Source organism: Gorilla gorilla, chromosome 14 (assembly GCF_029281585.2).
Source record: "Gorilla gorilla gorilla isolate KB3781 chromosome 14, NHGRI_mGorGor1-v2.1_pri, whole genome shotgun sequence".
Classification (NCBI taxonomy): domain Eukaryota; kingdom Metazoa; phylum Chordata; class Mammalia; order Primates; family Hominidae; genus Gorilla; species Gorilla gorilla.
The window spans coordinates 44,629,315-44,651,138 of NC_073238.2; the positions used below are offsets into that span (position 1 = coordinate 44,629,315).

The following is a 21,824-nucleotide window of genomic DNA, read 5'->3' on the forward strand; positions in this document are numbered from 1 at the left end:
TAGACATACTAAAATTTGTTTATTCACTCATCAGTTCTCCATAGCGCACTTCACAGAAACAAATCACAAAAGTACAGGATATATCATTTACCCAGGCTTTACTTTATTTCCACTGAGTTTACATCTAAAATTACAAGATACAAAGAAAGCAATCCACTATGAGGGAGAATTAATACAACATAAAGCAAAATTAAGGCCTTTTTAGCTACTGCAAAATAAGTACATTTAAAGACATAGGGACAAGAAATTTTAAAATAAATAAGCTTATTTGAAAAATAATCAAAAAGAACTTCTGGCATTAAAATATATAGTCACTGAAATAAAAAAAAAAAAAAAACTCAGTGGACTCAGGAAGCAAGAGATTAGACACAGATCAAAGGAGAATCAATAAACCAGAAGACAGAGCTGTAGAAACCGACCAGAATGCAGCATATACAGAGAGAATAAGTAAATAAGATTAAGAAATGCAACAGAGTAGAAAGAGAAGATCCATCATATATGTCTATTATGAATTCCAGGAGAAAAAAGAAAGGCAAAATTCAAAAATACAATGGCTGAGAATTTTCCAAAACTAACAGAAGACAATAATTTTCAGTTTCAAAGCAAATCAAAGTTCACACCTAGAGACAAGGTAGTAAGACTGAAGAACATTTAAAATGGAAAGAAATGACAAATTATATACAAAGGAAAGAAATTATATTGACAGCTAACTTTTCAAGAGGAACAGTGGGAGCCTGGAGACAATGAAATAATATCTTCCAAGGGGTAAGGGTGTAGGGGGTTGGCAACCTAGAATTGTATACCAAACCATTCAAGTTTATGTTTGATAAAGGCCACATAAAAATTTCAGACAGAAAAGCCTGGATATGAATCCAGGCACCATAAATTTTTAGTTGTGACCTCAGGCAAATCATGTAATTTCAATAAGCCTCAATTCTGTCTACAAAATAGGAAAAATAGTATTTATCATAAGGTTATTTTAAAAATTAAATGTGATCATATGTTAACATCATTCCTCACATACAACACTGAATCAACGTAAGGAATATTTTTACTCTAGACTCAACATCAATGCAGATAATTGAAGCAGTTAATTTTTCCTCTAAAAAAAGAAATCAACGGATTCAATTTTCATTATAAATTTCTAGAAACTATACTAAAATTATTTTTAGTCATAATCTTGAAACATAGTTTTTTAAATCTCCTTTAATATAAATTAGAAGAATTTCTAGGTCTTTTTAAAATGTCAGGTTAAATCTAAAGACAAAATATTTTAGCAATGTCTAATATTTGACAATGTCTCTTATTTTGAGATTATGTATTCAAAAATAAATTAAGCATCTTCTTACAGTATTTACTGCTGAACTGACCCAGCAAAGTTGCCCTATACAGAATGCTCCAGATAATACCTTCAAGGAGAGTTCTAGGCTCAGATTGAGAAGAGCTCAGTCCAAGTTCATGCTCAGATCAAGAAGGAATACTGCTTTATCTGGTTCCAGATAATTATTTTTGTAACTGTTTCATGACTCAGATCTAAACGTAACACATAAAGCCATCTTTTCAGCTACATCTCCAACCTTTCTGTTCTCTCCTTTGGATCTACCATCACCCACAACACACACACACACACACACACACACACAAACACATTCTCTCCCAACATACTTGAATTTTTTATCTCATGCCAAGACTAAGACATATAATTGAAAAAATGAAAAGCTAGCTTGTATCCAGAACCCAATCCCACCAGGGATGTCACTCATAATTCCTTTTACAAATGAAATCATAATATTTATCATTCTTTTGTCTCCACAGTAATGGTTTTTGAAAAGGAAACAAAACATTTTTTAAACTAATTTTACGTGAATGATGTCAATCTAATTCAGTTATACTTACAATACATATGAGGCTAAGAAAATAATTTCTGCTTTAAACTATTTTTATTCTGACACTTCCATATTTTTCTCATATTGTTCCTTTTCCTCCTAAAAGTTGTAAATTCCTGAAAGTAGATGCCTATTTCAGAAACACCTAAGTAACCTAAACTATAGCAATGTGAACTAAATAACACTAATTAGAACAGTGGTAAGCAAAACAACAAATCAAGTTTTATTTTCAATATTTTGTACCACAATGAATTTTATCAATATGTCCAGGCTTTACATGCTTAATGAAAAAAAAAAAAGTTTCTCCAAATCACCGAAGTCCAGTTTATGTCATACAATGGCTGCTATAAATAAAAGCAATTAAGGAAACACATAACCACGACTTCTCAAATTAATGCATCCTGAAGTATGTTTCAAGCACAATAAATGAACCTACTATGCGAGTACTAATCAACAAAATAGTTAATTTTGAAAACCACAATACCTCCCATCTCTTTATTTTGGGTAACAGTCTCAAGGACTACAGTTTGCCATGAATAATAAAGAAAACAACCACAAACCCAGACATTACAGAAGAATGTATGTAGTAATTAAGGCTTTTCATTTATTTTTTACATGTATACAAATCACTTTTCAAATATTTTAGAAACAAAAAAAACTGTTCATAAACATAAAAGAATCTAGATATTAATACAGGGTTCTAAGAGCTTAAACGTTTCTCAAAAGTAACCATCACAGTAATTTCTGCTCATGTTCTAAATTCTACTGGCAGCTTTAAAATATTACAAAGGACAGAAAATGTGGATCATCTGTTACTGTGTCTCAAGACGACAGCTTAAACTATAAACTTGGCCAGGCATGGTGGCTCACACCTGTAATTCCAGCACTTTGGGAGGCCTAGACAGGCGGATCTCCTGAGGTCAGGAGTTCAAGACCAGCCTGGCCAACATGGCAAAACCCCATCTCTACTAAAAAAGTACAAAAATTAGCCGGGCGTGGTGGCGAGTGCCTGTGGTCCCAGCTACTCAGGAGGCTGAGGCGGGAGAAGCTTGAACCCAGGAGAGGGAGCTTGCAGCGAGCCGAGATGGCACCACTGCACTCCAACCTGGGCGACAAGAGTGAGACTCTGTCTCAAAAAAACAAACAAAAAAAAACCTATAAACTTTATCTAAGTGCGTAAATACCCTTTTAGCACAAAAATAACAGTAGCGATGTTTATTGAATGCTAACTCCCCACCAAGTAATACGATAAAAATGTTTTTCTAGGCATTATCTCATCTAATCCTTATAACACTACAAAACAATAACAGTTACCCACCATTTAGCAGAGGAGGTGACTGAGGCTTTAAAGAATTTAAATAATTTGCCCATAGAGCCTGGATTTGAACCCCGATGTGTCTAACTCAGAGCCTGTCCTCCTAGCTCATTACAATTTACTGCCTCAAATTCCTTTAAAGTTACGCAGCTAATCTAAAAATAAATATAAAAGGCTTATTAACAGAAATAAAGATATTTTGTTGTGGTTGCCTATATAATTAAATACTACTTGTTTTTTAATTTCATAGTGCTTTGAACAGCCTAAAACCTTTCAAAACCATCTGCTTCATATTACTTTATTTTATGAAGTATGTATGTATGTATTTATTTTTGAGGCAAGGTCTCACTCTGTCGCCCAGCCTGGAGTGCAATGGTGCAATCTCAGCTCACTGCAACCTGGACCTCCCAGTCTCAACCAATCCTCCCACCTCAGCTTCCTGAGTAGCTGGGACCACGGGTGTGCGCAGCCACGCCTGGCTAATTTTTGTATTTTTTGCAGAGATGATGTCTCGCCATGTTGCCCAGGCAACTTGTCTCAAACTCCTGGACTCAAGCATTCTGCCCCTCTCAGCCTCCCAAAGTGCTGGGATAACAAGCAAGAGCCACCACACCCAGACTCAAGTAGTCTTTGAACAAGTAATTTTATAATCATATTTACTTACTCATCCATTCATCATCCAATCTAAACTAATTAGTAAGCACCTACCACATTAAGCAAATAACCTATATACATATAAGAAACAATGTAAGGCCACGTGGAGTTTACTAACATAAAATTCTTGACTTCAAATAATATCTAATAATGCAGAGAAAATACAAGTATAAAAATATCAGGAATTATGTGTTAAATACCAGTCATCCATACTCTCACATAAGTAGGTCAGAAAAAAAAAAACAGTCACTACTGATTCTCTCATTCATTTCTCTTCCTACTGCCAAATCACCAGGAAAAATGGAAAGAGTAAAACATCAGAAAGAAAAGAATACTGACACATAAAGACACTCACAGAGGCAGGAATAAACGAGAATAAAGGAACAACTTATTGAAATACAGCAAATGAAGTTATATTGTTTGTCCCTCAAACACGTAAAAGCTAAGAAAATAAGAAATAAAATACATTGTTTTTTGGAGATGATTTCCTTAAAAAACACAAGAGTGAGTATACCAAAACTAGTTTGAGCACTGATTGAAATGTAACATCCTTTGAGAGAGGGGCCAGATCTTATCCATGTATCATGTATCATTTGGTGCACTGTTTGACATAAAGACACACAATAATGTTTCTTGATCTCAAATGCAAGGCACATGTGTTTGATAAATGTCCATAAAATAACCATTCTAAAGAGTTTTATAATACCCTGGGAAGTAAATACAATTGGCGGGTCAGCAACTAAGCATTAAATTCTTTACAAAATGCAAAACAATACTTAGATATGATTAAAAACTATAAAAAGTGCTTACTAAAAACAGCTTCATAGCAAAATATTAAAAAGAATAAGATTTCAAACCAAAGCTCACTTTTTAATAGGATGCCTAATAGGAGCTTTTACAATTACTAATGGACAGAACAAAGTTACAAAAGGACTTAAAAGGTCATTTACTCCTTTGCCATCTGTTCGGTTAGGACCGCAATCAAACCATACCCCAGCAAAAGAAACATATCTAAAGACATCCAGTGAAGATTAAACCACCTTGAAAAACTACTCTATTTTTTTTAAATTACTCTCACAATCTATGCCTTGAATTTATCTGGCAAATGCCCATATCTCACTTTTATCAGGTATTCTAGGGCACAATTTCCCTGGGACTACCATATATAAGTATAGTTATCACTGAAGAGAAAAATGTTTAAAATAATGTTGAGCCGGGTGTGGCCACATGCCTGAAATCCCAGCCATTGGGGAGGCTGAGACAGGAAGGCTGCTTGAGCCCAGGAGTTCAAGGCTGCTGTGAGCTATGACTGCACCATTGCATTCCAGCCTAGGTGACAGAGTCAGACCCTGTCTCCAAAAAAAATAAAATAAAATGAAATACTCTTGAGCACATTAAAATATAAACATATTTTCATTTACAGATGCTCAAATATCAGTGAAATCACAAATCAGTCCAGACATGAAATACTGTCAGAATTGAAGAATTTTAGAGCCATTGAGCTCTCATATTATCTAGTGGAACTTCCTGTTTCTTTGAAGATGAAAACAAGGCAAAAGTACATTGGTATTAATGCCCTACACAATAACATTTTATAGCATTAAAGGAAGCTTCATTTTAAAAAAACTGATTAGTCCTCAGACTCTAATCATCACTTTGTAATATAACTACTACCTGATCCACCTGCTTAATATGGTCAAGTAAAGTCACAGAACAGGGCCTTTCTATCAGACAGAACTGGCAGTCCTGCCACACTGTTAGTAAGGAAGCGGGAGAAGAAATGCTTTCAGTTGTTAAGCACTTTAGGGTTTACTTCCACTAAACTGTTTCAACTTCCCCAAATCAAATAAATAGTATTAACACCTCATATGAAATAAGGGTATACAGATTTGGAGACCTGCCTATGATCATGCAGAAAATAAGTTGTAGACACAAAATTAGACAACTTACTTTCTTTCCTTATTTTCCCCTCCTTTGTTTGTTATGCTGTCTCCCAGTTCTTCTTCCTCTCTGCCTCCTAACTAGGGTCTCATTTGTAGGCTCCTCCCGCAAACACATACACACAACTCTTTTTTTTTTTCTTTCTGACACGGAGTCTCGCTCTGTCACCAGGCTGGAGTGCAGCAGCATGATCTTGGCTCACTGCAACCTCTGCCTCCTGGGTTCAAGCTATTCTCCAGCCTCAGCCTCCTGAGTAGCTGGGACTATAGGTGTGCGCCACCATGTCTAGCTAATTTTTGTATTTTTAGGAGAAACGAGGTTTCACCATCTTGGCCAGGATGGTCTCGATCTCTTGATCTCCTGATCTGCCCGCCTCAGCCTTCCAAAGTGCTGGGATTACAGGCGCGAGCCACTGCGCCCGGCCTACACACATTTCTTAAATGAGAGTTCCATATTCAAACCTCTTCCTTCTTCTTTTCTACTCATTACTCCAATGTGAGCTGGTCCATTCTCCCTTGTAGCTTTAACCACTTATCTATATGCAAACTTCTAACTCCAGCCTGCTCTCTCTGAACTCCAGACTAAAATGCACCTCCACCTGAATATCCCATAGGAACCTCAAACAAATGCTCAAAACTCAACTAATATCTTTATATTTCACCCCAATAAAAACCAGCTCCTCCTCATCTCAATCAATGGGTTCACTATTAACTCAGTCATGCTAGCCAGAAACTGACGAATCAATCAGCTAAGAGTTCCAAATCTAACTCCCAACATCCAAACTCTTATCAAGTCATATCAATTTTATCTCTTAAATATTCCTTGAATCCATGTCTTTCTGTAACTCCAACTGCTTAATTCAGACTCTCTTCATTTCTCTACTGGACTTTGTTTTTTTCTATTATACAACTGGCTTTTCTACTACCTCTAATCTTTCCCCTCCAGGTCCATTCTCTACACTGGGGCTGGAGTTATCTTTCTAAAATACAAATCTGACACCACCACCACTCTAGCTAAAATTCTTCAATGACTGCCCCATATCAAGAAAAATTCTAAACTCTGAATATGGTGCCAAGTACTTTAAGATCTGGCCTCACCCACTAATTGCAAGTATTCTGGGATCCAGTCATTCAGAACTACCTAGCGTTTCCCAAATACAAAATACTCATTCTTCAATCTATCCTTTGCTTATTTTGTGCCATCCATTTGTCCTAGAATGACTTTCCTCATCATCACTCCAGTGAAAGCTTATTCAACTATTTTAACACAAGTTAAAAGTCAAATCACACTGAAGGCCTCCCCTGACTTCCTTAGACAGAGTCAGGATCTTTCTACTTTATAAATGACAGAGAATGGTCAGTGCTTGAGATCAGGACCAGACCCACCTGGGCTGAAATCCCAGGTTCCCACTTTACCAGCTATGATTTTGTGCAAGGCCTCTAAAGCCTGTTTCCTCATCTCTAAAAATCAGTAACTACTTCACCAACTGTTTTGAGGATTAAGTAAGGAGTTGCATGCAAAATACTCCTCACAGCACCTGACATATTCAATAAATGTTACTGTTATGTGATTATTTCCTCTGGGCTCCTATAGCAACTTGCACTTATCTCTACCACACTACTGTGATGACAAGACTGCCCATGCAGGATACAGACTATCTTTTTTCATCTCTTTATTCTCACCACCTGGCATAATGCGTGGCACATAGGTTCTTAACACATTTTGAACGAATAAATAAAATACTTCAAACCTTATGTTGTATCACATAAGGCCTCAATTTTGTTTTCTACCTGTCTTACTAAACCTACTTTCCATCTCCTCCTTGTACAAAATTGCAACCTCAAGTAAAATTTACACAGGTCAACTTCATTTTAATTAAGCGAAAGTTTTATAGGATTTGTGGTCTTTTTGTTTTTAAACACACACACACACAAACTCACAATAATATCAACAATTCTCCAACTTACTCCATAAAGCAGCAAATTTCTAGGATGGTTATCTACCTATTAAAAAATTTTAAAGGGTCGTCAAGGAAGGTTTCGTAAATCTGTGTCAGCTTCCTTTACCAGCAAGTCTTTGAGTCAACTCTAAGGACTCAAGTGTACTCCTGAACATAAAAAATATATAAAGAATTAACTAAATAATTAAAACATGGTATTTTTCCTTCCAAAAACATGCTGAGAAATTCTGAGTAACACTGGAATAATCAAAGAATTATTGCTGCCTACTGCTAAAAAAGTCTGTTTTTAAAAGTTACTAGTAATTTAAAACTGAACTAATCAAAATATGTGTAGGCAGTGTTCAGGCTGGCAAGGGGGGGTGGGGTGGAGCACTCATTTCACAACCTTGAACCTCAAGAAATAAAATTCAAAAATGCAAAAAGTTAAAAATGCCAGATACCACCATATAATCGCAATGACATCTTTTTATCTATTTCCACACTTAACCTTTAAACATTACTGCCCTTTGAGTAATTACCAATTGATGGGTTTAATATGCAAACACCTCTGAGCTACTTTAAAACAAACATGACTAACCCAGAAATAAACGTATCCAGGAAAGGAGAAAAACCTGTTAAAACACGGTTTCTCAGGTCTCACATCCAATGTGTGACATACATACGGTTCTGCACCGAGAGGCAGCAACCTGCGAGGGTCAGAGGCGCCGAAGACCCGAGGCCCTGCAGCTTGGGCGGCTGCTCATCCCTGAGACTGTGCAGGGCGGTGGCCCAGCCGGGGTGGGGCTGAGCGCTGCAACTGGGGCGGGCCCAGCTACAGGGCGGGAAGCCCGAGGCTCACCTCCACTTCCCTTTCCCAACGCACAGAGCCCAGGTCCGCGACCACCCAAAAGCCCCCTCAAGACAAAGAGATTTTTTTTTCTGTCCCGGTCCGCTCAAAGTTTATCGGTCTTTCCCGGCCGTCGGGGCCGCCGGGCTTTGTAGTTCGCCAGTCCGAGCTACCCCACCAAGACCGCGAGCCCGAGGAGTCGCTGAACTACAATCCCCATGATGCACCGCGAGCCTGGCGCTCCCGCGCCCCTCACCGTCCCCGCAAGGGAGCCAGCGCCCGAGGACCTCCGCAGCCCACTGCCCTGGCGTCTCCGGCGGTGGGAGGCCGAGAGGGGCTGTTGGCTAGAGCCCTCCACCACCTGCTGTCTCGCCCTCGCCCCTTTCTCTCGGATTCATTACCCAGAAGGCGCAGGTCCGGGCACATTCAGCGATGCGGTCCAGATGGGGTGGGGGTGGGGCGCAGGCCGCCGCCGAGTCCGTTAGCTCGCGACGTGCGTGAAAAGGCGGCGGCGGCGTAGTGTTGCCATGGCAGCCGCGGCCGCGCGGTGGGCGCAGCGCGGGAGGGAGCGCGGGGGCTGTGAGTCCGCTCTGGGGCGGAGCTTGGGACTCCCGCCCAGGTTGCCGGGGGGAGGGAGGTGCAGCGGCGCGGGGTGGGAGAGCAGGGAGACAGTGACACTGAGGAGGACGTGTGGCCGCCTGAGCTCTGGTCGTGCTTGATGAGCCTGCCTCCACTGCGTCCAGCCCCCTGGCAGGGCACCTTCGTGCCTGCTGCTTTCGGAGGGGATGCCAGTGGCGTCGAAGGAGGGGGCACCCGGTGCGTCGCAGCGCCTTTCCCCGCCGCCTGTCCAGGCGTCCGCCGCTGGGTCTGCCCCCAAGGGATGTGTGGATCCTACGCCACCTCTGTGTTTTTCTCCAGTCAAACCGAATTGAGGTCTTTCGCACCCCCTTTCTCCATTCTCTGGGGAGGGGGATAGAAAGGAATCCTTCGATAAGATGGAATGCATATGGCCTTTAGGATTATTCAGGAGGTTTTAGAACTTGCAAATGGCATTGCTTTCGACTGAATTTGGATTTATGCTGTTTCTTGGCAATCGTTTGTGGACTCTAGGATAAACAGGTTAAGAGCGTGGGCTTCTAAAACGAATTCTTAGTTCACGTCCTGCCCCTGTGCTTGGTAGCTAATGACCAGGGGCGCCTTTCTCACCTCTTAACGTTTTGATCTGCAAAAATGGAGATATCCATCTTGCAACTCTTGTAAGAAATACACGCATTAATACTGATGAAGCTCTATAAAACAAAGCTTAGCATTTAACAATAGCTATTAAATATTAATTATTTAATCAATAGTGATAAAAGTCAGAATAGTGGTTGGCTGTCGGGGAGGGGTTTGAGAGAATTTTTTGTAGTGATGAAAAAATTCTATAGCTAAGAGTTTCGGTTACAGAAGTATATGCACTTGTCAAAACTCTTGGAATGGGACATTTAAGATTGTACATTTCACTGCATGTAAATTTACCTCAAAAGAGAACATAAAAATGTGTTGTTATTATTATTAGAGCTATAGACTCTAATGGAAACTACAGAGATATTCTAGGCCCAATCTCTAGATTTTATAGATGAGAAAACTGAGGCCCAGAAATTTAATAGAAAAAAAGAGGAAGGGAGTGAATTCGTGACCTTGTCATTTTCTAGTAATGAATATCTCCTGAAAAATTATGGTTGAAAATAACAAAAATGGCTCCTGTAATCCAGCTGAGTCATCCTACCACAGAGATTTTCTTGAACTTGACTGAGTCCCTTATCCACCTTGTGGTGTTCCCCACGGCCAATGTCCTCTCAAGGATTGCACCGTCACTTCTGGCTCTCAGTTCTTGCTTTTCCTGAACACTTAGACCTCTCCATATATCACCTCTTACAACTCTCCTCTACTCCTGCTGACACATAATGTCGAAATCAGCCCCTTTTCTTTGGTTGTTTCTATAGCCAACTCTTTGGAAGGTTTGGAGCAGATACGTGGTTTTAAATTAAGGATGCAAAAAACGTAAAATTAGAAATCCCTGCTCTTAAAAGTCCTTCAGTTCCTCCCATGATATTTTTATCCGCCTACCACCTACCCCCATTTTTTCATCATAACCTGTAACCTCCCACTATTGTACCGTCTCTCTGGTCCCATCTCTCCCCTCCTCTCTTCTCTCTTTATACAGTACTTTTATTTCCATCTCCTAATCTGTGCCTTTATAGCTACCTGCCATTCCTAAACTGTTTACCAAAGCTTTTTCCTACACAAAGTAACTTCCCAAGAGGAACTCTGGAGCCAGCTATTAAAATAATATTTTTTCACATATGTATCCTCATATTCTATTTGATTCAGTCCACAGTGTAGCTGCTCAATAAATATTAAGCAGCTTACGTACATGACCTGTTGATATAGTTTGGCTGTGTCCCCACCCACCTCTCACTTTATTGTAATAATTCCCACCTGTCAAGGGCAGGGCCAGGTGGGGATAATTGAATCATGGGCGCGGTTTCACCCATACTGTTCTTATGGTAGTGAATAAGTCTCATGAGATCTGATGGCTTTATAAATGGGAGTTCCCCTACACAAGCTCTTTTGCCTGCCACTGTGTAAGAAGCCCCTTTGCTCTTCCTTCATCTTCCGCCATGATTGTGAGGCCTCCCCAGCCATGTGGAACTGAGTCCATTAAAACTCTTTCCTTTATAAATTACCCTGTCTTGGGTATGTCTTTATTAGCAGCATGAAAACAGACTAATACACCTGTCCTGGCTACCTTCACAGTGGGTTCGCTTATGAAACCCATTTTCTTACATCCATAATAATGGTTTACTCTAGTATAAATGAGGAAGCTATGTGATAATAGCTGGAATCTGCTGTCTAAGAGGAAGAAAAGAAACCAAAGTAACCATAGCTTGTACAGAAGAAATGACAGCAGTTAAGAGATGAAGTCTGGAACAAAGTCTGGTATGAAGCCATAGGACATCCTTATAGGAACTTGGACCTGTCACCTGCAGCAATTTGGTCACAACTCTGCATATGTAATGAGCATGTAAATAAATTCTCCTTTACTCCTGGAGAAGATGTTACTGATCTGCTACCAGCTGAACACATGTTTGTAGTAGGGATGATAGGTTCACCGGATCCATCTCTCCCTGATCTGGTTTCCCTTGTGACCGATCACTTGTCTTTCTTTGCGAGGCAGCTGGCCAAGGTTGTAGTGCAGCCTACAGCCATGACGAAGTCTCCAAAGACAAGGTCCCAATGCATAACGCTCCTTGTTTTGTGAAGCCAGGATCCCAGAAAATCAGCTCAGCAGGACAGGCCACTTGAGAATGGATGACAGCAGCACAAACAAAAGCTGTCACAAAAGTGAGTTGGAGGTGGGCAGTCGCGGGAGGGAAGACCACAAGCCACTGAAGCACAGCCTTAAAATGCCTCGCATGGCTATGGACAGGTAGGAACGAATAAGGACCGATAGTAAACCATAGTTTATTGTTTTCACCAGATACTTTGGACCTGTTCAAGTGATAGTTAAATACCCTATACAAATCCAAAAGATGGAGCTGAAAGTAGTGGCACATTAATCCACACAGGCAGTGTGGTCAAGAGCCACCACCCTCATTTACAGCGCATTTGGTTTACAGTTGAGGTCTTCCCTCAGTTCTTAGAGTTCTTGGCCTCTCTGGCATTTGACTTTGCTGACCACCCTCCTTGGTGGGTCCTTGACCTTGGATCTCTTCAGAGCTTTCCAACCAGACTTCATTATGTTATTCACCAGCTCTTTTACCTGCTTCTTAAATGTGAGGATAGTTGCCAAGGTTCAGTCACTACACCTTTTCCATTTGCAAGCTTCCGCCTTGGCCGTGGGTGATGCTCCAATTTCTCTTGCTGGTTCTGATCCACAAGTTCCAGCACTGCACAAGCAGGCCCATTCTTCCTTAACTTGTTCTGTTACTTCTGTTCTCTTCATCTAAGATACCAGCACCTTACCCTATCTAAGATCTACGTATTCTGAAAACAAACCTTCACATGAAACCTTTCCAGATCATTCCTGCTCAGTCATATCACCCTGCTCTGTGCTCAGAATATTTCCTGCCAATCTCACTCCCTTGACAGCTGACCATACTGCTGAGTGGCTGCTCATGTATTGTTTACTCATTGGCTTTTTGTCTTTTCTCACTATATTTCAAGCTCCTCCAACGTGTATTTCTGGGTATTCTCAAAAACACCTTCATAATACTCTACATATAATAAGGGCACAATAAATGTTTTTGATTGGTAGTTCTTTTATCTTTTCCCCTTAGCAAAACCTCCTTTATCTGGTAGCTCTCCCTCTTCTAGTACTATGCAGGACATTTGCAGCCTCTTGATTTAAGTTTCCCTGAAGCCTATAGAACTGTGGGCCCCCATACATATTCAGTGGAGGAGTACCTTGGGAGGTAATTCCTTAAGTTGCTGTTGCTGTGGAAGGAATTCAGTATGTAAGTAGCACTGAATTCCAACATTCAGGCCCTCTTACCGTAAAGATCTAGAACAGAGTTTTCCTCACTGTGGGTCACGGTCTGTTAGTAGGTCATGAAGTCAATGTGATGGGTCTCTTCCGGCTTTGTAATATTTAAAAAGTGATAAGGTAAGGTAGTGTAGGGTAAAGTAGAATGCAATAGAATGCGGTAGAAAATGAAATCCAGAGGGGATGTGCATGGTTAGGGTCAAGTATCGTATGGCAGTTACTGAGCTGTCATCTTTCAGCTTCAAACCTACCCTCTGTCCTCTGCTTTGTGTTAGTGGGGCTGGAATTGTGCAAACCGCATTTCTCCTCCGTCATCTGGGTGGAGAGGCTGGGGCGGCACAGCAGGACCAGAGGAAGAGCACAAGGCTGGAGGAGAGGGAAGCAACTTGCTCCTTCCTGACAGCCTGCTATGCTTGGCAGCATCACTTCTGCCACAGACTTTTAGCCTGGTGGCAGTTTTACTTGTCTCCAGCTTCTTATTGTATCTCAACCAGCCTCATCGCATCTCTTCTCCCTCCTCCCCAAAGCATTACCTGCAGCAGCAGCCAGACAGTGTCCCTCTTCAGGAGCCTGTGCCCCAGCTTCAACAGGCCTTTCCTACAAACCCCAACCTCCTCTCCTTCCTTTGATCTCCAGCCCTTCAGGCGGGAGCTGCTTCTTGCAGTTATAACCTATGTATTACTCCAGTGTTCCTTTTTTAATTTTTCAGTCCTTGAACATCTGTCTAATCAATTCCCTGTGCTAAATTCTTGCTCTTAAAATACCTACTTAAAGTTTCTTTTTTCCTGACTGAACCCTGACTAATATGGATTGTTAAGTAAGATGTACTTCCTGCCATAAGTGTCCATCAAAAGGGTTTAAGAAACACTGCTTTAGAGGATTGGGAGTTCTTAAATAGCCAGATGACCTGAGATGCAGCTAAGAGGCCAGTCCTAACATGTAGAGGTACTCTGGATTTCAGATCCATGAAAAGCAAAGATCCTGTTCCACTATAGCAGTTGTCACTGTTGGACCCCAGTCACAGCCTGACCTGTAGGGATCACTAGCGGTGAGCCTGCAGTTGTCCATCAGAGTATGGCCTGAACCCATATGGAATCTGTCCTCTCTCAGATATGCAGAAATTCAGCTTCTTTACTTGTTACAGTTTTACTCGTTATTAGCAAGTGAGAGGAAGCAGAAAGTTAATGATGAAGAAAGCCAGGAACTAGTACCAGAGACCTCATACAGTGAAATGGAACTTGACTGAGTGGAAGAGAAGGATTTAAAAGGTAGATTTTCAAGGTGTCAATTTTCTCTCTCTGATGCTGCCTTTTCTCGCATGTAATCCAAAGAGATAGTAGACAAGAGGAGGAAATGAAGAACCTTATACTAATACCTAATACCTATGTTTCTGCCTTATCCAGTCAAAATGAGGCTTTTGCTCTATTTTATTCATGAACTTACTATACTTATGCCTCAGTCTCCCATTAGAAGTGAAAGTCACTTAATCACATATTCCTAATAAAAAGAACTGCTCCACATTTCAGGAACTCAAAATATTTCTTATGTATGCCAAGATAAACACAAAACCTCTTGGCAGCAATCTATGAGGATTCTCCTTGCTTGTGATTTTGCATTTCTTTATGCTAATTCAGAAATATGAACAGAAAACCCAGGACTTGAGGCTGTTAAGTGGATTTGTAACACTTGGAGTGTTGTGGGCACATAACTCAATGAATGGATATATAGTCATCTGTGATAGCTGGAGGAATAGTATTTTCATTGAGCACTGCAGTAAGTCATTGCAGATACTCTGCTAGATACTAAGACATTAGCAACACTTTTTTCACCTGTTTTAGGACCTTGCATTTGGTAGAAGAATACATAACTCAAAGTGAATTACTCAGGCAAATGTTGGCAAGAGTTACTTCGTTTGTGCCATGCAGAGAATCTTCTAGTGAATTGAAAAGCATGTCCTCTGATTTACCCACTGAAGCATGTTACAATGTAGGTGGCATGTCACAGAGGAAGAGCAGCTTGTGATCAGGTTTTCTATTCATAGAAGACAGCGTTGTGCCAGGCAACCCCAACCACAGAACATTTCAAGTATGAATGAAAAAGGAGCAGTACAGCTGGGATCCCGTTTTCCCTTCTAAGGAGATGCAAACCCTCTCCAGGGCCCCTCCCGTGTCTGAAATCCTTTCTTTTCCTTTTTTTCTTAAGTCTGTTCTACTTCCACTATAGAGAATTGAGAGTGATGAGTTTTGGAGGAAAATTCCATTTCCTTTCTTCCCTCCTGTTTCTCATGCATTTGAGGTCATCTTTGTGATTTATGTGCATAAATGATACAAAATCATAAACGTTGGCTTACATGAATCGTTCCTAAATGGTTAACTATTCAAGCAAACTGTTCATCATCTGATTCTCCCTGATATTCTCTCCTTATGTTCGCTGGTCTGCCTCACTCCTTTCTCAAGTCTCACCTCAATTTTCACATTTCCAAAAAAATCATCACTGACAATAAAGGATTCTAACAGCACTTACTCAACCTCATCTTGATCCCTTTTTCCCAAATTACTGGTTACCTGTTCTTACTGTCTGAAAGTGAAGTTAAGATGAAATAAAGTAAGTATGGCAATTACATAAGATTTGGAAGAAACATATGTTTCTTCCTTCTCGATCTGTTCCAGGATTTACACCTTCATGACAGAAAAGTATTTTAGTTTTTTTAAATTTAAAACACAAAAAAGAATTATAGAGAGTTGCATAACAAAAAAGAAACCCTGGTACTCACCACATCCTGATTTTGATGTTATTTTTGGATTCATGTTCTTTTACTATTATTACATATCTGTATATTATAGGCATTACATAATATCATTTTGCGTATTTTCAAGCTTTCTATAAATGTTGTTATACTATGCTTTCTTGAGGTTGCCTTTTTTTATTTAACAATATATTTCTGAGATTTATACGTTAATAGATTTAGTTCACTCATTTTAATTGCCGTAACCATATAATACCATTCATCTATTTCCTTTGATGACTAGTTTATTTCTATCCTTCACTAATACTAAAGGTTGTACAACAAACATTCTTGAATATTTCCATGTACGTATGTGTGAAAGGTTTTGGAGAGTTTATCCAAGAAGTAGAATGATAGATAGCAAAGGGTTTATCTTCAGTTTTCCTAGATTTCATCAATGTTCCCTAAAGTAACTGTATTCATGTACTGTCAGAACAGCAATGTAAGAGAATTCCCACTTCATCATATCTTGGAATTATCTGACATTTCTATTTTTGCTGCTCTGATGAGTGTGAATGTATGAAAGTGTATTTGGGTTTGATGTAGGTGTCACTGTATGAGGGTTGTCAAGTCAGGAATGTGAGGCTGAAGCTAAGGAAGCAGAGGAAGTCAAATATAAATTAGGCTGCATATTGGTTATCTATTGCTGCATAACAAATTACCACAAACTTGCTCAAAACAATGCATATTTACTTCACAGTTTCTGTGGGTCAGGAATCCAGTCACAGCTTAGTGAGTTCTCTGCTCCAGGATGTCTCATGAGGCTGCAGTCAAGGTGTCATCCAGGGCTGGGATCTCTTTTGAAGGCTTGACATGGGAAGGATCTGCTTCCAGGCTCTCATGGTGGTTGCCAGAATTCAGTTCCTTGCAGGTTGTTGGACTGAGGGCCTCAGTTACTGTCCTGTTACTGTCCTGTGCTCTGATGTTCTCTATCCTATTTCATTTACATTTAATTCATGAACTACTAGTAGGTGTAGCAAACACAGCCTGCAGGATGCAATGCAGAGTACATGGTGACCTGGCCTGCTCTCTCTTCCTTGTTTTCTGCCTCCTCATGCTCCCAGACCTCTGTGCCTACACATGTCCTCCTTCTGCCTATACCCACCTTCCCCCACTGTACCTGTCACCTTCCCAGCTCCTCTTTGCCCCTCAAGAATCAGCTCAGGCATTGCCTGTGGAACCCATTGCCTGACCCCGGTCTTCTTTCCATGTGCCCCATAGAACCCTGTGCCCCCACCATCACAGCACTTACTCTGAATTGAATCATCTGTTCACTTCTCTGTTTTCCCACTAGACAAGTTCCTTAAGAATGGGGAGTAGGTCTCTACAGTTTCGTATCCCCAGCCCTAGCATAGTGCCTGACATAAAGTCAAAACCTAATAGATGTTTCTTATATGAACAAATGAATGAATGTCATAGAGATTAAGGATAGAGAAAGAAGTTCCTGACAACATTTATTGAAAATCTGTTATACATGGAGCACTGTGCTGGAGAGAATTATGGAAAAAATAGTGGAACTTGACAGTGCTAAATGAAAAAAAATAGGTATAAAATGACCTGTACTTTTAAATGAGGATTCTTTATATCTGCAACTAAGTACCATCAGATGTCTCACTGACAGTGGATTGAATGATGAACGTGAGATTTAAAGAACCCATTTCTTTCATCTTTTTTTCTTTTGTGTTTTTTTTTTTTTTTTTTTTTTGAGACAGAGTCTCACTCTGTCGCCCAGGCTGGAGTGCAGTGGCACGATCTCGGCTCACTGCAACCTCCACCTCCCGGGTTCACGCCATTCTCCTGCCTCAGCCTCCTAAGTAGCTGGGACTACAGGCGCCCGCCACCATGCCCTGCTAATTTTTTTGTATTTTTAATAGAGAGGGGGTTTCACCGTATTAGCCAGGATGGTCTCGATCTCCTGACCTCGTGATCCGCCCGCCTCAGACTCCCAAAGTGCTGGGATTACAGACATGAGCCACCGCTCCCGGCCTTTTTTTCTTAACTGATTCCCTATTTTCATCTCTTATGAGAGAAACCTCAGGCATTGCTCTTCTAACCCAGGTCTGCTCTCAAACAGAGAGACCCAGTGTTGAGCAAAAGAAAAGGGCTGTTCAAGTGATTTTTAATCAAGTACCCCACATGACTAATTCAGGTCCTCCAAAATAGTCCCAGGGAGCCAAAATGAGGTAATATGACATGTTGTGGACTTGAAGGGTGGTTAAGGACACATACAGCCACTGCTTCAGATGCCGCTGTGAGGCAGAAAATTCAGGAATGCAGTAGAGGAGGGGAATGTGAACCCAGAATGCACTCAGTGTCTCTCCTTCAGACGCTTTTTTGACCCTCGGAAGCCTGGTCTGCTCAGGTCAATTCTGCAACCCTGGATGTTGAATTAATGAATAAACAAACTAGGTCAAAAACAAATGCAGACTATATTAAAAAGAATAAGATATGTTCTCCTTGTTTTGGGCTTAATTTAAAATCCTAAGAGCAGGATAACAGCATCATAAATAACATGACCTCTCTCAAACTACTGCCTTCTCCCACTAGTTATAATAATAGCAACAGCTTATATTTGTATCTATTTTTATAGTCTGTGAGATGCTTTATCTTTTTTCAGCTTATTTGAGCTCAGAGCAGCCTTGTAAAATAGGTACAAGTATTATACCCATTTTGTAGGTGAGGAAACTGAGGTTCACAGAGGTTAAACAACTGTGGATCACACAGCAACTGACTAGGACTGTTTGGGATTCTAAGGTATAATAGTGCCAATTTGTTGAAAGGGAATAGCAACAAAAAAACTTGGACTCTAACCACAAGTCTGCCAGCTATTAAGGTGTATGATCTTGGACATGTCGTTTGCCTTTTTTTTTTTTTTTTTTTTTTTTAAAAAAAGACAGGGTCTCACTCTGTCACCCAGTTTGGAGCGCAGTGGTACGATCATAGCTCACTGCATCCTTGAACTCCTGGGCTCAAGCGATCCTTCTGCCTCAGCCTCTTGAATAGCTGGGACTACATAGATGTGTGCCAACCACACCTGGCTAATTTTTTAAATTTATTGTAGAGACGGGTCTTGCTGTGTTGCCCAGACTGGTCTTGAACTCCTAGGCTCAAGGGATCCTCCCAAAGTGCTGAGATTACAGGCATGAGCCACCACGTTTGGCCCCATTCAACTTTCTGACCTTCATTTCCTCACTTATAAAAAATGTACATAATCGGCCGGGCGCGGTGGCTCGTGCCTGTAATCCCAGCACTTTGGGAGGCCGAGGCGGGCGGATCACGAGGTCAGGAGATTAAGACCATCCTGGCTAATATGGTTAAACCCCGTCTCTACTAAAAATACAAAAAAATTAGCTGGGCGTGGTGGCACATGCCTGTAGTCCCAGCTACTCGGGAGGCTGAGGCAGGAGAATCACTTGAACCCAGGAGGTGGAGGTTGTAGTGAGCCGAGATCGGGCCACTGCATTCCAGCCTGGTGACAGGGCAAGACTCCATCTCAAAAAAAAAAAAAAAATGTACATAATCATACCTTCCCTCTCTGCCTCACAGGGTGCCTATGAGGACAAAAAAGGTGGTATATGTGAAGGTGCTTCATAACTGAGCTGGTAATCCATAGATGTCTGGTATTAGCAATGTTTTCTAATAAAATAATAAGAGTAATACTCGTTATAACCCTTTGCTTTGACAGTGCCTTTCATTGCAGCCATTCAGTAATTTTGTAGCTTATTAACACCTATATAACACCCCTGTTGCTACCATGTCTAAAGGTGCACAAGCAGCCAGCCAGTGAGGGAAGGGGAAGGTCTTTCTTCTCAGCATGTCTTTAGAGCAGTGATTCTCTAAGTTGTAGCACACTGGAATCCCCTGGGGAGCTTCACACATGCAGGTGTCTAGGTCCCACCCTGGCCAATTAAAATTTAATCTGGTGGGGAGGAACTGGGCACCAGTATTTTTTTTAAAGTTTCCCAAGTGATTCTAATATGCAGCCAAGGTTGGCAACCACTGCTCTTTGGACTATTTGTACATCTCAGTGGCTGCTGAAAGTGATCACAGTTTTAAAAGAACACAGCTTGTGGTTCTGGAAAAATCCATCTGCTTTTTCCAGAAATGTAGTACGTAAGTCAAATAGGTCTGAGGTCACTTGGGAGAGAAATCCAAGAGTTGGACCGAGAGCTCAAACCACAAAGATTCTAAATGCCACCATCACTTAGATAGCTGCCCTTTTTCCTGAACTGCCACTGTTGACAGATAAGATGGTGCACACAGCGAGAATCTGAGCAGCACAGAGCCCCCCATCCCCATCACTGTTCCTCCACTAAGCTCCCCTTGAAAACATTCCACAGGACTTCCTATTCACGGTGATTAGAAAAGTGAATACCTCCTATTTTAAAAGAAAAAAATCTCAGAGGATAAGCACGTAGCCGACGAGTGGCCAATTCTGTAATTTTCCCCATGGATAATAAGGAAATAATCATACATTATTTAATAATGTATTTTTCCATTGAATTCCAATGTGTCTACAAATTATACATGTATATATGATGTTTCACTTTAGGGTTAAGCCAAATAAGCATACATTTATTTTATAAATATGAATATATTATCTATTAAAATAGTTTCTAGTAAAAACATAGGTTTAGCTATTTGACTCAAATTTCTTAAAGAAGCCATAGTTAGAAGAAAATATCCACTAGAGTATACTAGACTTTATGTCTTCGCAGAAGTAACACTTCCTCATCTGCTTACCTCTTAACTCCCTTCTCCAACTAGAAATGAAGACACAAAATAATAAAAGGATTTGACTTTTCAGTATCTCTTTCGAACTGGGCACCACCCAGAAGGAAGATTCCGTTAACTACTCCCTTTAGAAATTATCTCAAGGTGAGTTGCATGTCTCATTTGATCACTTCTTTTACAAGACTGGAAACAATTTGTGTGGAGTAAACTCCTGTTACCAGACCTGGAGGCTTAAATAATGAAGAGGTTTATCTCTCATCTGAGAAGAGTTTATAGTCTGCAGCAATAGCCTGGAGACAAATACTCACACCTCTGGGATCCCACAAAGGTGGTAATTAGGGAGCATTTTATTGTGATGCAGTGAGTGTGCAAAAGACAGAGCTGGACTACTCTTAGGAAAAAAATTGGCTTCCTGGAGAGCCGACAGAAGAAATCTGGCAACCTAAAAATATTTAAAGAGCTTACGACCCCCAAAGGAGAATTTCCAGCTATTAAAGTAGAAAAGATTAAACATTTGCTGGGCTTGAAAAGGAGATTTTTAATGGAAAAACTCAGGAAAATACAGTTTAGATAGAGAATCTTAAAAAAAAAAATAGATCAGACCCTGTCATATACAGAGCAATCAAATGGGAGACTTTATATTTTCTTCGTAATGACATAAGAAAGAGGATCTAAAAATAGATCCTACCGATAATGAACTCTTCCTTCTCCTGCGTTTATTAGAATATAACACCTTCATTACAGAGAAGACATGTTCCTACTCACCATCTCACAGGCATAAATCTTGACATGGTCTTCACAACCTTTTCCTCTGGCCCCTAATTACAATTCTGCTATTTATTTCTCAACACAGCCTACATTTCGTGTGTTTCTCGTATGAATGAGTTGCAGTGTGTGCTGTGGTTAAGCTGGTGGGCACCAGGCCCAGCTCCCTCAAGTCTGGCTTTCTGACCTTGCCAATGACTTCACCCTTTGTGCCTTAGTTTCCGTGGCTATAGAATGGGGATAATAATAGCACCAGTCTCTGTGTGTTGTCAGGAGGATTAAGGCAGTTACTACACAGCATAGCACTGAGGAAAGTGCACAACACACAGTAAAAACACCATAAATGTTCGTCATTATTATCACTACTCTGCATTCCCTTAGTGCCTATAAAAATAGCATATTTTTAAAATAAAAAAACAAGATACATGGT

The 21,824-nt window shown here is 40.5% G+C and overlaps 1 protein-coding gene and 1 long non-coding RNA gene across 5 annotated transcripts in view; both read right to left on the reverse strand.

Moving 5' to 3' along the window:
• Window positions 1-9,137, reverse strand: part of KATNAL1 (katanin catalytic subunit A1 like 1) — a 98,418-nt gene extending 89,281 nt beyond the window's left edge. Inside the window, exon 1 of one of the 3 annotated variants that reach the window (XM_004054324.5) lies at window positions 8,984-9,137. The gene's annotated coding sequence lies outside the window, so the exon portion shown is untranslated. Of the gene's footprint in view, window positions 1-8,333; window positions 8,751-8,983 lie in introns of those variants that run through there. The other 2 variants (XM_004054325.4, XM_055359744.2) reach the window with 2 other exon arrangements.
• Window positions 9,138-16,437: 7,300 nt separating this feature from the next.
• On the reverse strand, window positions 16,438-21,594 carry LOC129526191 (uncharacterized). 2 transcript variants are annotated; one of them, XR_008670807.2, is made up of 3 exons: window positions 21,395-21,594; window positions 18,125-18,272; window positions 16,438-16,882 (listed from the first exon to the last, which is right to left on the reverse strand). It is a non-coding gene; the product is annotated as an uncharacterized lncRNA (long non-coding RNA). The 2 variants fall into 2 exon arrangements; XR_008670806.1 differs by lacking the exon at window positions 16,438-16,882 and having other exon boundaries at window positions 17,998-18,272.
• Between the last annotated feature and the right edge of the window lie 230 nt (window positions 21,595-21,824).